General features: G+C 49.4%; 1 non-coding gene across 1 annotated transcript; it reads right to left on the bottom strand.

Annotated features, from left to right (window-relative positions):
* Positions 1-7,352: 7,352 nt before the first annotated feature.
* Trnam-cau (transfer RNA methionine (anticodon CAU)) lies at positions 7,353-7,424 on the bottom strand. Its single transcript has one exon. It is a non-coding gene; the product is annotated as a tRNA-Met (tRNA).
* Between the last annotated feature and the right edge of the window lie 8,026 nt (positions 7,425-15,450).

The raw sequence follows: 15,450 nt of genomic DNA, 5'->3' as shown, positions 1-15,450 counted from the left end.
ATCGACTGGAGATGTGGGTAGCACCGAGCAGCTTCAGGTGTTGGTATTTCGCTCCTGCTGTTAGGAATGTCATTGCACTCAAGCAACGGTGGAAGCTTCAGGTCGACGTCACCACTCACACTTTGAACCGAGAAACCGTTCGCCAACCTTGCAGTAACTTCCGTTATTCCAGAGCATGTCCTCAAAGTGTAGCCTGTGGGTACCCCATCAACACGGAAGAGATCTAGGAGCTCCGACGTCACCAGTGACCGATTGCTCTGATCATCTAAAATGGCGTAAGCCTTTACTGCCTTGTGCGGTTGAGAGTCGGGGGTTACGTTCACCAGGCAGATCCTCGCAGAAGACTTGCTTTGATCTCCCTTGTCACCCACTTCGGTGCGCGTAGCAGTTACGCTTCCTCCTGTCTCTTGAGTGTTGTCTTCTCCTTCTGCAGCTTTAGAAGGGCTGAATGAGCGCGTAACCATCGGGTGAAGCGCTGCATGGTGTTCGGTAGAGTCACACACAGAGCACCTAACGGCTGTCTCACATTGCTTCGAGAAGTGGCTCGTAGACTTCAGGCACTTGAAGCAAATCCTTTGCTTTCGCAGAAAGGTGATGCTGTCGTCGAAGGTCTTCCCAAGGAACACACGGCATTTTTCGAGAGAATGTGGTCTCTTCTGGATGGGGCACCACTTACTTAGGTCCCTCAATTCCTTTTCTTTTTCTCCGTCGGCATTCAGGGTTGTCGCGTAGCAGCTTTCTGGATTCGAATCCACATCAGTTTTCCTGGAGGACACTGTTGTCTTTCCTTTGCCGGCGTTGGAAGCCTGCTTCTCCCTCCTTGGTTGGATGTCAGGCAAAGTATTCTGCTGACGGAGTATGAAGCTCGGGTCATTCCGCATTTCAGCTTCGTCTCTAACGAATTTTGAGAAGAATGAAAATGGTGGGAATGCGGTGTTATTGTCTTTTTTATACTTTGAGCCCGCCGACATCCATTTCTCCTGAAGCCCAGGTGGAAGCTTTGCAACGATGGCGTTGACACCTCGTGCTGTGTCCAAGTACTTTAAACCAGCAAGGTATGGGTCAGCCTTCGCTGTCTCCAGTTCAAGGAGGAGGTCGCCAAGTTCTCGGAGCTTCACGTTGTCCCTATAGGGTATTCTCTGGAAGTCTTCTAGACGCTTCATGAGGGCATCTTCAACGACCTCAGGACTGCCGTAGGTGTCGTTCAGCCGTTTCCAGACAGCATTTAGCCCTGCCTCGTAGTCTTGCACGTACACGGACCGGAGCCTACTAGATTGTGCAGGCGACTCCGGCCCAAGCCACTTGATGAGCAGGTCTAGCTCTTCCTGGGCAGAAAGGTCGAGGTCACTCGTCATTGCCTTGAAGGAGGATGCCCATGCCCGAAAACCATCGGGTCGGTCATCAAACCGTGTCATCCTAGTTGACAGGAGGTCCTTCCGGCACAGAAATTTTACGACGCCGGTCATTTCGGAACTGGCGCCGCCTGAGGCCAAGGCGTTCATTGATAGCTGCTCCGCCTGTCGGCTAGTCTGGTGCTCCTCAATCCGGGCATGCACATTCACTTCATCATGGACATCTCCGTGATCGGCCTCAGTCATGCGAGGTTCCGAAGAGACATGCCTTGGGTCATGCGTGGTGGCTTGGGCCAGAACGTAGCCCTCAGTGCGCTTATTTGAGTTAAGCAAGGGGAGCGCACGAAGGCTCTCCCCGCAATCCTGCTCCGCGGCAGCCTCCAGAACACCCGCATGCGCGTCTGCCGCAGCTGCTTCTTTTTCGTGGTGCTAAATATCGAGCTCAGCGTCGAGTTTGGCCCTCTCCAACTTCATGGCTGCTTTTTTTCGACTGAAAAGCCCCTTCGCTTTGGCCGCTTCTGCTGCCGCGCGTGCCTGCGCCGCCGCTACGGTAATCGTAGACGAGCTGGTTTGCTGGGATGACGAAGACCGCTCGGAACGGGTGGACCGAGAGCTCTGCGACGTTGTGTCCTGCGCGGTGTTGCGAACCGCACGGAACTTGTCTAGACCTCCCATGACGAGCTCCTCACGCTTTACGTCAATTTCCCTTTGTTGGTCGCGTTGTAGTAAGCTTTCAGGACAGTTCGTGGTCACCAAGAAAGCCTCGTATTTGGCAGCTGCGTCTTTATATTCTGCGAAGCTCGCACGAAGCGTGTCCTCGGTGGTTTCAAACTGCCTTTGCTCCGCGCCCGATAGCTTTCGCAAGACGCGTTCAACATTTGACCAAGCTGCATCTAGTTCGGTGCAGTGTTCTTCCCGGTCGGCCTCGTACTGGTCTTTCGCCTTCAACGAGAGCTTGACTGCTCGCCGTGGTCTGGCCCCACTCGCAGCTCCCGCGCTGGCGCCCGGGCATGTTGATTCAACGTCGTCCATGCCAGCGGCGGGGAGGCTCGTATTTCATGCAGCGCCTGAGTCTCTCGTGGACGCGCGCCGTGCGGAGAAACGTGATATGAGCCCACCTTGCGTTTCGCGTGCCATCGGGAGTTGGAGCGCTTGTAGCGTGCACCGTGCTTGGTGTAGGCGATTGTCGCGGCGAAGCAGAAAGATGCCTTGCAGTAACGACGTATCCTCAAGCACTGGAGCGTTGCTTAAACGTCCGTAAACTTCCGATGGCGTCCGAAAGCGTGGGTTGGCGTCCGGTGGCGACGAAACCTTGCCTTTTTACTATGCAGGCCTCACAGGCAGCCCTCGACTTACGCCAAGAACGCCTGCTTTCCTGATTGATGACGACAGTACTGACGATTAAACCGAAACTTTATGATAAACTGAATAAGAATACACATGGTGGTTATAATCAACAGTCGATGCCGTAAAAAGGCAGTGGTGTGCGACCAGCTGCCACACCTTGGCTCATTGTCTCTGAAGTGGGCTGCCACACCCGGGTTCATAGTCGAAGCAGGGCGAGGGTTTGCCCCAGTGTTGTGTGCCAATGGGGGGAACACGCCAGATGGCGGCAGACAGCCGGAAGGTGGTTTCGGTTTCGTTTGTAGGATTCGGGTGCCCTTCGTAGCGATGGGCAGCACAATATCTGTATTTACCAATAACTTGGGCTTCTATTTCACAACGCGTTTTATCAAGGTCTTTCAGGAACTAGTTTTTCCCTAGGACGAACACGAGACAGGAAGTCGCAGCGCGGCGAGTCCGATCGTCCGTTATTAACTGCACTCCCTATCGATACGCGTGCTACAGGCCGGTGACGGCACGGGTGTACACGCCTTCAACTTTCGTTATTTCGGTGATTTGACTACAATGGATTTATCTACCGGGCAAAGAAATACTGCCACGTAGTGGAGCTAAGTGAGTACTAGTGAACCTTGTTCTCTTGTCATATGTATTTAACGTAGCAGAGTTGCTCTCGAGCTTCGGTATGCGTAAGCGCTTAGCCCTAACGATTTGAGGGACTCGCTTTGTGCGTTGCGGAGATTTGTCGGTAGACCTTTGTACCTGACTGCTGCGTTTGTAAACAGAATCAATGCTCCCGCAATTTCTAGCCCTGTCTTTGTTGAAGTGTCTGTGTTCTGTCCTGTTTTGCTAGGCGAATGTTTTGATATGAAATGAAATAAGGGAAGCTGGAGAGTGCGAATATAAGGGCGTGTCCGAATATAAGTGTGTATGCGTTACACGCACATCGTGTACTTTTAGCGTGATATTGGTTTTTGTTGCGTTTCTGCAGATGCCGTTTTTTTTTCGTCATAATAGTTTCCGGTAAAAAACGTGCACAATAAATTGAATGACTGCCGTGCGTGTAGCATTAAAATAAAATATTAATCCAGTAAATTCCGAGAGTACAGCATTAGATTAAAATGCCATCTGGATGCTTTTTTCGCGTTTCGATTGAGTGTTCAGTCTTTTCGAACGCTCAGTTTGGTCCTGAAATGTTGGAATGAACAACCTGTATGCAACCCGAATTTATTTGTAACGTCAGAACTACACGCATGTCGTAACTGGTACAGTAGTATGAGCAGCGCTGGTTGTGCTTCGTACTCTTACTGCAGCATCGCAAATGTAAATTAACCATTCAGAACCTAGCAAAAATATTAAAAAATGGCTGTTAAATTTCTGTTACTTATGGAATTTTTAGCTTAATGAATTTAGTGTGTAACACACCTTGGTGATCAGAGTAACATAGCATTTGGGATTTCGCAGGTTTAAGGCAGAGTATGATTCTGGTGTCTGGCCTGTCGTTTCCTAATAACTTACATGTTGCAGGCTGCTGACTGGTGCAACTTAGACTATGTGTGAATGTGATTGTGCTGTAAAAATTTATTGCACTACTTTGATGCTTCCCGCTGTACAACATATACTTCAACTAAAAATGTAGGCCTAGCAGGACAAGCGAACAGGACAACATGACGAGTGTTTCAGTGATGTGCTTTTTGAAGGTTTAGTTATGCATATATACCAACCAGCCCACCTCGCCATTCTGCTGCATGAAGTATACGTCCATGGCAGTGACGCTGTCCGGGTTTGTGCATGTTTCCTTTTGCCACATTTTGATGACATGGCTTCATCCGTGTATATATTGTCACTTCAATCCACCAAGCGTTTAGAATAGACACAGAAATATATTTTGCAAGTTGAGATGGGACCTGTAGCTGGGCTAAAATGTCCTCAGAGTCCCCATTCACGAAATATAATTCTTATATTTAATCGTACCTCACATTAGCTTCCATAGTTCGTGTTAAGGTGGCCTTAGTAGTGCCAATGCTGAAATCAAATTATATCAACTCCGCTCTCTTCCTGTCCCTTAGTGTTACACCCATCTTCTGGCGTTCTATTGCCTGCTAAGTCGTCCTTAATTTAAGTTAGACCCTTTTAGTTAGCCTGGAAGTTTCTGTCCCGTAGGCGAGTACCGGTAGGATGCAGCTGTCATACACTGTCTTTTTCAGGGACAATGTAAGCGGCCATTCTGTGTTATACCAGTCTTAAAAATCTGTATAAACAACACTAATTTTCCTGTACCCATGCCTGGATTGATGAACTGGCTTGCAAGGGAGGTGCTACTGCAACAGTCTGCACACGGCGCCTGCTCAAGCTACTGTTGACCGTCAACTTGGCGCAGGACTTCTCCTGGTTTAGGAAACAGGGAACACGCTTTTTTTCCACGTGCGAGTGGCATCCTGCATTGTGTTTAACTAGATATCTTCGTGTAGCTACAGTCATCTAATACTTTCACCAGAGAATGTATAGGGCCCAGATTTTCATTGTCAGTCACATTCTGCGCAAATATCAGCTTTCTCGACAACCTGCGGCTTCTTAGTTTTTATTGCTAGAAGCGGCATTAAATTTCTTTCAGCCTTTGGACCATGAAATGTTTACTCACTTTCCAACCAATCCGGTCTGCAACTATTTTGGCAGTTTCTGGCACCACAACGAAGAACGCAAACTGTTCAAGAATCCCTACCATAACTGATGATCGAGGCATGCACCATTGAACCACCATTGAATCATTTCCGTGCTTCCATGCGTTTTTATTTTGTGTGATTGTTCTTTGAGCGTATCACTTGGTGTGAATCACGTAGTCAAGTAAATCTGTCTCCTTGTAACTAATATTCAATCATTTCCGTGTTCCCCGTTTTCTCGTTTGTTCCCAAATCATATCATTTTGTATGAAATATTGAAATAGTGTAACTTTTTTTCCTAACCAGAATTCAATAAGTTGTTTCTAAAGTTTTTTGTTGTTTTATTGTTGTCCTGCCATTTCACTAAGTGTGAATCATTTCATCACGTAAATTTCTACTGCTCTTGTAACCGCCGTACAGTCATTTCTTTATACACACCTTTTCTATAGATCATAACCATTGCCCTAGATGTTGGTTTGTTTAAAGTACCTTAATTTGTATACTCACAACCACCACTCAACACCACTTCTGTCTTTCCTAGGTGCTTTTGGTTTATTGTTTGTCAACCTTTATTTTTTGTCAACCTTTTTGCTGTGGTGACCTATTTATAGTCATAAATATTTGTACTATTCTTGTAATTGTACAATGTGTACCCTGTGGGCCAGGGCAGGTAGGAATGAAAATTAAAGTGGTTGTGTGGCGAAAGCATATTACATAATTTGGAAGTCAATATAAACTGTTTTACCTGAACTCTTTTGTGTTTTATGTGTACTTTGAAAGCGTTCTTACTCCCCAGCTGCAGTTACTTACAGATAGGATTGGAGACTGTCATTTTAATTAGTTTAATTTTTTAATTGTTTCTGTGATAGTTTATTTGCAGAAAGCCTATACAGCCGTGCTGTATGGGACAATTCGATGACGCTACTGTGGGGTTGCCTTAGTCCAGGGCGCTTGTGCTGATCAGGACTGGTTTGCTGTTACTTAGTGCCTCTTGTTTTCGATGCGATGTTTCTTGTTTAGAGCTGCGCTTCGTGTGCTTCTGCGAGAGTGTGTGGTGAGCTTGGCACTTCACATATAAGACTTCATGCAGTACGCAGCACTTCAAAAGTGGAAATACATTAATCTAGAAACCAGGTGACAAGTAACAGCAAACAGTGCTGAACAGCTAGTAAGACATGTATTTGAAGTATAAATGCCCACAACACGTAGGCAACCATGGAAAGGGGGCTGGCCAAACTTCCAAATAATGTATAAAGAATGTGAATTTCAGGCATACAGGTTCATCTCAACAATATCATACTAACGTACACAAGTCATAAATATAAAAAAACTAGTGTTTGTGCCAAAGACAGAAAACCAATGTAGAACAGACGTCTATATACGTCTTGCATGTGTACCACGACAATATCCAGAAGACGTACCACTAAGGTAACGTCCCGTAAACAGCGTATAAAAGTACCATCAGACGTCTATTGTACGTTATCCTTCGTGTGATTCGGATGGGGTTTTTGCAGTTGTAGCAACGTTGAATATATGTAACTTTGATCCGAACGGTACGTCTCCTGGACATCTGCAATGTCGATTGCTGACGTCTCCGGGATATCTGCATGACGTAACGTGGTTTGCTGGGGGGTACAGATGTGAGAGTAAAAAATGAAACTCCACCCGCAAAAAACAGTAGCAGAGCGTGGTTTCGATCAACGGACCTCTGGGTTATGGGCCCAGCACGCTTCCACTGCGCCACTCTGCTGGACGATCACTGTAACAGCTGCTGCTCACACAGTCATGGGGTGCAGATGTGAGACTAAAAAATGAAACTCCACCCGCAAAAAAAAACAGTAGCAGAGCGTGGTTTCGACCCACGGACCTCTGGGTTATGTGGCCAGCACGCTTCCACTGTGCCACTCTGCTGGACGATCACTGTAACAGCTGCTGCTCACACAGTCATGGGGTACAGATGTGAGACTAAAAAATGAAACTCCACCCGCAAAAAAAATAGTAGCAGAGCGTGGTTTCGACCCACGGACCTCTGGGTTATGGGCCCAGCACGCTTCCACTGCGCCACTCTGCTGGACGATCACTGTAACAGCTGCTGCTCACACAGTCATGGGGTACAGATGTGAGACTAAAAAATGAAATTCCACCCGCAAAAAAAAAACAGTAGCAGAGCGTGGTTTCGATTCACGGACCTCTGGGTTATGGGCCCAGCACGCTTCCACTGCGCCACTCTACTTTTTTTTCTCTCTTTATTGCCTGTCTTCGGTATACACAATAAGAACAAAAAAAAAGAATTACAAAGCGCGAAAAGACATTAGCACGCCACTTGCTAGTGCGCGCTTGTTAAAAAGGCCTAAGCCATGCCACACTTCAAAACACATTTAACCAGTCAGGTGGAGATGGTTGGGCTTTATACACTTCTAAGATCTCCCGTACACTCTGGCAGAACAACTCTCTGCTCGGTTTCACATCTACATCATTATAGCGAACTGCCATTCGAGCTTTCCATATACTATGCAGGGCCAGCAACATCAAAAGATCATATGGGACGCCGCCGTAGTTTTCAACGGCCAAGAACCTGATTCCATGGCTATCCAATGGGAAATCCTTTTTTAGTGTTCTCTGCAAAACGTCCCGCAGGAACACCCCGTCTCAACAGTCTATGAATGCGTGCTCTACTGTTTCTGGCTTTTTACAAACCAAGCAGTCAGGCCCCCAGGGAACAAACCAACCTTTTTCAATCATCCAAGTTTTAACAGGTAATACTCCCACGTGTAATTTAAAGAAAAAAGGCTTTACATAAGGCGGGGCAGTCATTTTTTTCACACGTTGACACACATCTTGTCCTGGCCCTGAACTGTATAGGGATCGGTACAAAGGAGTCGCAAAGTGGTGTTAAGAAGGTCTCTATACAGCTTTTTTCTGTGCACGGTAGCCAGATATTCGAAAGAAAACCGCGAGAATAAAAATCTTGCCGAAAGTACCACCTCACGTAGATAGCCATGAATGCCACCGTCACGAACACAGTAACAACAAATTCGGGTAAAACTCTACCTAGGCACACTTGACACACGGTGCGCAAAAAAGGGTTTTGCACATCACGTAAAAAAAGAAAGCGGTTCACTACCTGGCGTAGAAAAAGGTGCGCCAGGGAAAGGACCCCACAGCGCACTCGTCTAAACAGGTTGGTTCGGCTTATGCGCTCCCAAGTGGAACACCAAATAATGACAGCAAACACCCTGTGCAATCTTTGAACATTGGCACGCGAGCAATGCAGAACCTGCATCACGTACCAAAGTTTTGACACAAAGAATAGATTACACACAGTCGCTCGCGCGAACACTGCGCCACTCTGCTAGACGATCACTGTAACAGCTGCTGCTCACACAGTCATGGGGTACAGATGTGACACTAAAAATTGAAATCCCACCCGCAAAAAAAAAGAGTAGCGCAGCGTGTATTCGATCCACGGACCTCTGGGTTATGGGCCCAGCACGCTTCCACTGCGCCACTCTTTTTTTTTCTTTATTACCTGCTTGGTACAATAGAACAAAACAAAAGGACATGCTTACAAACAGTACAAGGTAAAATAACACCAACCAATATACTGTGGTCGGTGCAGCTGAGTTAAAACCGCCTCATGGTTACAAGAGAGAGGAATTTTATTGAAATGAAATAAACACAGAAAGGTCGGCCTGACGGTAGTATATCTGGCCAGCTATTCTGTGTGTGGGAAGGGAAAGTGGAGGAAAGATTGTGGATAGAGGACGAGAGAGATGAAGATGGCGGAGAAATAAATGAAGGGCTATGTATAGAAGATGCCTATACCGATACGGTGTATGTGTTAAAGTTAAGTCGGACGGGCCTCAACTACAATATCTCTGAGAGGCCGCTGCTGCGCAGAAATGTCAGCACAGCTTTAAATGCACTGTAGGAACGCTTCGCGTCTGGCCAAGGTCCCAGCAGCACTTCCTCCGACACCACACGACAGTCCAAACGGGCCAATGTTCTCACTAATTGTTCTCGAGGTTGCGCATAGCGTGTACAGTGGCAGAGAACATGCGAAATAGTCTCTGGTACATGGCATGTCTCACAGTCGGGGTCACTCGTAAAGCCAATGAAGTGCTTGTAGCGACGGGTAAAGGCTACGCCAAGCCGTAGTCGGTGAAACAGCGTGGCGTAGTTTCGCTGAATACCAGGAGGTAACCGAAACTTGCAGTCGGGGTCCAGGCGGTGTAATCTTCTATGACGATTGTCAGGATGGGAACAGTGATTCGCCGAGGCGTGGCGGAGAATGGTAAACAGAAGGGCGGTCGTGTCCGTCCTTGCGAAGGGCAGACGTACAACATCTGCATTTGCAGAAACCTTCTTCGCCTCCTGGTCAGCCCAGTCGTTACCAGCTAGCCCGCAGTGGCCTGGTACCCACTGAATGGTGAGGACATGTCCTTGATGCAGTGCCAATGAGCATAATTCGAGTACTTCCGCAGCAAGGGCATAATAAGGTCCTTGCCTCATAACTCCGTTGAGGACCTGGAGTGCTGGCTTGGAATCACAAAACAGGGTCCAAGCTTGAGGTGATTCACGGGAGACTAAACGAATCGCCTCCCGTATGGCAACCAACTCAGTGGCAGTAGAAGTTGTCTTGTGGTCTAGTGTGAATCCTCGGGTAACGCATAAGCTTGGAATTACCACAGCCGCGGTGGACCGGTATGCAGTCACAGAGCCATCAGTATATACATGTACAGTTCCGGCGTACTTGTCTGTCAAGAACGCTAGAGTCAACTGTTTGAGGGCTATTGATGGCAAAGAGGACTTCTTCCCAATTCCCGGGATGGAAAGATAAATTGATGGTTTTGATAGTACCCACAGAGGATTCTGGGAAACCACCATAGGGGCGAAACCTGATGGGATCTTATTTTGGTGTTGCAAAATGGCTGCCGCAAAACTACTTCTCGAACACGTAGTAGGAAGAGCCGATAATGGATGGTGTTCATGCCTTGTGAAGCATCTAAGGTAGATTCGAAGGGGTTCGCCCAAAAGAAGTGCATCCATTGGAAAAACACGTGCCTCGGCAATTGTGCCCACAGTAGAGGTACATCGTGGTAGCCCCAAGCATATTCTGAGGGCTTGTGCTTGCAAACCCTCCAATGTGCGCCGGGAAGAAGTTCGCAGGTTTGAAATGGCTGGCAGGCTGTAACGAAGATGCCCCAAAAACAGGCTCCGGTACAACTGGAGAAGAGCGCTCTCAGATGGACCCCATCTCATCCCCGCCACGAAGCGAAGAACATGTACTAGGCTTGCAAGTTTAGTCTTCAGCGAGGCTATGTGTTTCGTCCACGACAGACCGCGGTCTACAGTCACTCCCAAAAATCTGTGGTGCGTGACGTAAGGTATCAGTGTCCCCTCAATAATGATAGGATACCGGAGCATCGACTTTCTGGTGAATGCAAGAACGGCGCATTTTTCTGGCGCTAAACTCAGGCCTTGACGGCACAAGTACCGAGACGTCGTTGTTGCGGCTCGCTGTAAACGGGCTCGCAGCTGCGGTCGAGTTACACCAGAAGTCCAGATGCAGATATCGTCAGCGTACATAGTGACTCTGACGACTGCAGGCATTTCGTCCACGAGACCGATTAGGGCAATATTAAAGAGGGTGGGGCTCAGTACTCCTCCTTGTGGAACACCACGATTAACCTGGTGGAGTCCTGTGTCGCCGGCAGACGTGGACATGAAGATTGTCCGACCAGTAAGGTAACTGGAAATCCACTCATAGAGTCGGCCGCCTACTCCCACAATCTCTAGAGCATCCATAATCGCACTGTGGAGCACGTTGTCATAGGCGCCTTTGATGTCGAAAAACAATGCGCCCGCGATTCGGCGACGGTTTCTTTCTTGCTCCACTGAAGACACCAGATCGATGACACTGTCTATAGAGGATCGTCCTCTTCGGAATCCTGTCATGACATCCGGGTAAATGTTGTTTTTCTCAAGAAACCATTCGAGTCGGGCCAGCACCATTCTCTCCATAACCTTTCCGATGCAGCTTGCCAATGCGATGGGTCTGTATGAGGACAGCTCCAAGGGGGATTTTCCTGGCTTCAGTAGAGCAACCACACGACTGCATTTCCAGTGGTTGGGGACAGAGCTGGAGATCCACGTTGCACTGAACCATGATAAGAGAGCTTTCCGACCTTCACTGCCAAGGTTTCGCAGTACGCAGTACCGTACACCATCAGGTCCTGGAGCAGATGAACGGCAGGAGGCTGAAAGAGCGGCATCCAGCTCTTGCATCGAGAACGGAACGTTGAGGCGGTCGTCTGTGGTCTGCGGTGTACGCCTTTGTGTACGGGGAAGCAGGGCGTGGGATCCATCAACAAGCATTTTGCAATATGCTTTAGCTACCTCTACTTCGCTTTTTCCTGTGCTTAGAGCCAAAGCACGAAAAGGGTACAGTTGCTTCGGGTGGTACTGGAGACTTCGCACCACTTGCCAAATTCTTGAAAGGGGCTTGCGCGGATCTAATGAAGAGCAAAATCGCCTCCACTGCTCTCTTCCAAGCTTCTCTAAATGGCGTCGTATTTTCCGTTGCACGCGGCGACATTCTGTTAGATCTGCTGCAACCTGGGTTCTTCTATACCTCCTCTCTGCGCGGTGTCTTATGGCACGGAGTTCTTCGTACACGGCATCTATGGGTGTTCGATGTTTGGGAGTGCTAACGTACTTCGTGGTGCACTCCATAGCAGACAGTATGGCGCTTTCTACATCGGACTCCGACGTAATAGTTGCGCATGACTCCTCAACCATCAACGTAAACTTTCGCCAATCAGTACAACGGATCCTAGGGATGTCAGACGTGTGGAACCAGCGCAGTTGTACGTAGGTCGGAATGTGATCACTCCCATGTGACTCAACATCACAACACCAAGTTGCAGATGTTGACAGAGTCTTTGATACGATTGCAAGGTCCAAGCAACTACTGTACGAGAGCCCACGAAGAAAGGTAGGGGAACCGTCGTTAATAACCACAAAGCTTTCGTCGTGAATAAAGTCTGCAAGGTCATTTCCTTTCTTGTTAGTAGCCGCACTGCCCCACAGGGGGTGGTGGGCATTAAAATCACCGACGATGATGTGTGGACCGGAACAAGCGTGCACCACAGAGCTCAGGTACGTGAAGTCAAGGTCCGCGCGTGGAGGTATGTAAGCCCCGATGACCGAAATGACTCGACGCTTGTGCGTTAACGTCACGCAAATATATTCATTTGAAGCATGAGCAGAAATCGCATGTCTGACGTAAGGTATGTCCTTTCGTACGCATAATAATACCTTGCTGGGTATTCCTTCCTTCTGTGACAACAGGAGAACGTAACCGGAGAGATTGATTGATTGATTGAAGACACGTTTATTCCATTTTCTTGCGCTTGCGCGCTGCTATGGATAGATGGGTCGGTAGGGGATTGGTAGGGAAGGGGAAGTGGGAAAGGATAATGCCGCCATTCACTGCGTCAGCGGCCTGGACGCAACACTATGGTCGCCTGGAGTCATAGCCACCGTACTGTCCTGCGCGTCGCCACAAAGCCGGTCGCCAACGACTGGTGCTGCGGGGTCCAACAGAAAAAGCAGCAGGGCGCGCCACAAGCTAGTAGCGTACCCAGCAGGAGCTTTTGGTGGCGGACAGGACCAGGACTGGAGATACGTGGGGCAGGATCCAAGTCGCACGTTGGTGAGGGCACGGTACCGAGGAATACTGTAGCGGGGGCAGTCCCACACTAGATGTTGTAGGTCTGCCCTGGTATGGCAAGTGCTGCAGGTGCTCGGGACACTGGGAGCGGCCCCACGGCGATGAAAACGGTGGAGCAAAAACGGTGTGAGCAGTGTTCCCGTCTGAATCCGTCGGATGATCACAGTTTCCCGCCGGGAGAACTCACGGGAAGGAACTGCAGGGATCTGGAGGGGGTTGGCCATGGCTACGAGGTAAGCTGTCCGGCGCGTTTGACTAAGCTGCCGTTCAGCCGTGGGATCGGCTTCTTCTTGAGGGACGGGCAAGGACCTCGTAGCCACGAGTGGGGAGGGGCTCCGAGCTAGCACGGAGAGTAAATGTGCGCGTGCTAGTCGGTGCACTTTCTCATTTCCAGGGATGCCGCAGTGTGCTGGAACCCAGTGAAGTGTGAAGCCGTTACCCGATGCCCGGAGTTTCATAACGTTGCGGCGAATGACTTCGGTGACGGGGCTGGTTAACTGCACATTGGCACAGGCTCGATACGCTGCCTGTGAGTCTGTGTACACATGGTGATGTACAGGGGAGCTTGTTAGGTCTTCCTGGAGAGCTGCGTCGAGATAGTCACAGATAGCTTGCAGTTCAGCTTGTGTGCTGTGGGCCGGAGTGACACCGACGTGGTGACGGCGACCTTGAAGTCCAGTAGTTTCGTTGAACCAGGCTGTGGCGTATACAATGTGCGAGTCTACCGTAGTGGGCATGGCCACGTCCGTGTAGATGACACGCTCGTGCCTAAATGCCGCCTGTGTGGAGCGGGCGTGACGTTTCGCATGGGCTGCTCTTCGACCGCCGTGATGAGGTCCCATGTGGACGGGTAGTGGCTTGCCATCTGTAATGGTAATGTACTCCCACGGAGGTGTGCGTCGCGGGAGTAATGGTAGACCACTAGTGTTATAGCCCAAACGGCGAAGGGTGTCACGGCCAGCCTCTGTCGAACGAAGCCGGACTTCTTGCGTGTGCCGGTGCGTGTCTGTTATCTCGGACAAGTCATTAATAAGGCTGCAGCTCTTCAGCGCTTCGAGGCGGGTGTAGCGGGGAAGCCCCGTGACAATTCGTCGTGCTTCGTTGAGCAGCCTTTCGAGTGCAAGCTTCTGGGTGCGATTGACGGGGTGGTAAGGAAGTCCGTAGACAATACGCGAGACTAGCAATGCTTGCACAATCTGCCGCATCTCCCTTTCCTTGACACCTCTCGTACGGTTTGAAATACGTCTGAGAACGTGAAGAATTTGCTTGCACGTCTTTAATGGCCTTTGGAACCAGGTAGAGGCGGTACAGTTATCGTCCAGGTGCATGCCCAGAATTCTGATCGACTGTTTTCTTGAAATCTCTTGGCTTCCAATGCGCAATCTGTATGCCTCCTTCTCCGCCTGTTTCACCGCTGTACGCCTGCCCCCGTGAATGACCACGAATTCGGTCTTATCTGGTGCAATAGTGAGGCCGACATCGCACATGTGATCATGTATGATGTCCAGAGCCTGTTGGAGCGTGGCCTCTTGTTCACCGACGGAACCCTGGTGCGTCCACACGGTGACGTCGTCGGCATAAATGGCGTATTTAAGCCCAGCTACCGCTTCCAGCTTGCACGGGAGGCCGTGCATGGCAATGTTGAACAGGGTAGGCGCAATAACTGAGCCTTGAGGCACTCCGACGTTGTTGTGATAAATAGCACTAGTCGCCTGGCCTATGTGGACCTGATAGGTGCGGTCTTGCAAGAAGGCTGCGATGAAGTTATAAAGCCTCCCGCGTATGCGGAGCTCTCGGGTCTCGGTCAGCACGGTGTGATGCGGAACCGAATCGAAAGCCTTCCTGATGTCAACGGCGACCACGGCACGAGGCTGGTTAGAGTACTTGTCAAGCACGTCTTCTCGAAGGCGAAGTAGCACGTCTTGAGTAGACAGCCCAGATCGAAATCCATACTGCGTTGGTGGCAACAGCTGGCGCTCCTCCAGATACCAGATTAATCGTGTATTTACCATGCTCTCCATAATTTTGCACACGCACGATGTTAAGGAGATTGGTCGAAGATTGGACAGAGAAAAAGGTGGCTTGCCTGGCTTCGGGATGGGTTTTACGATTGAGAACTTCCAGGTCTCAGGTATCTCGCCACTGTCCCAGATGTGGTTTAGTTCATCAAGAAGGGCTTGCTTGTGGCTATCCGGCAGGTTTCGCAGGTGAGCAACGCATACTTTGTCGGCCCCTGGCATGCTGCGAGTGTTCGCTCGTTCGAGGGTATGGTGTAATTCTGTCATTGTGAAGGGGACGTTGTAAGCTTCCTCGTCGGCAGATGTATCGTCCCGATTGTAGGTAGTTGCAGAAGGGTGAGACG

The sequence above is a fragment of the Haemaphysalis longicornis genome, unplaced genomic scaffold (genome assembly GCF_048455015.1).
Source record: "Haemaphysalis longicornis isolate Haplotype H1 unplaced genomic scaffold, Haemaphysalis longicornis Haplotype H1 scaffold_80, whole genome shotgun sequence".
NCBI classification, from domain to species: Eukaryota; Metazoa; Arthropoda; class Arachnida; order Ixodida; family Ixodidae; genus Haemaphysalis; species Haemaphysalis longicornis.
The sequence above is the reverse complement of the archived record's forward strand: the minus strand, read 5'-3'. Positions and strand labels throughout refer to the sequence as shown.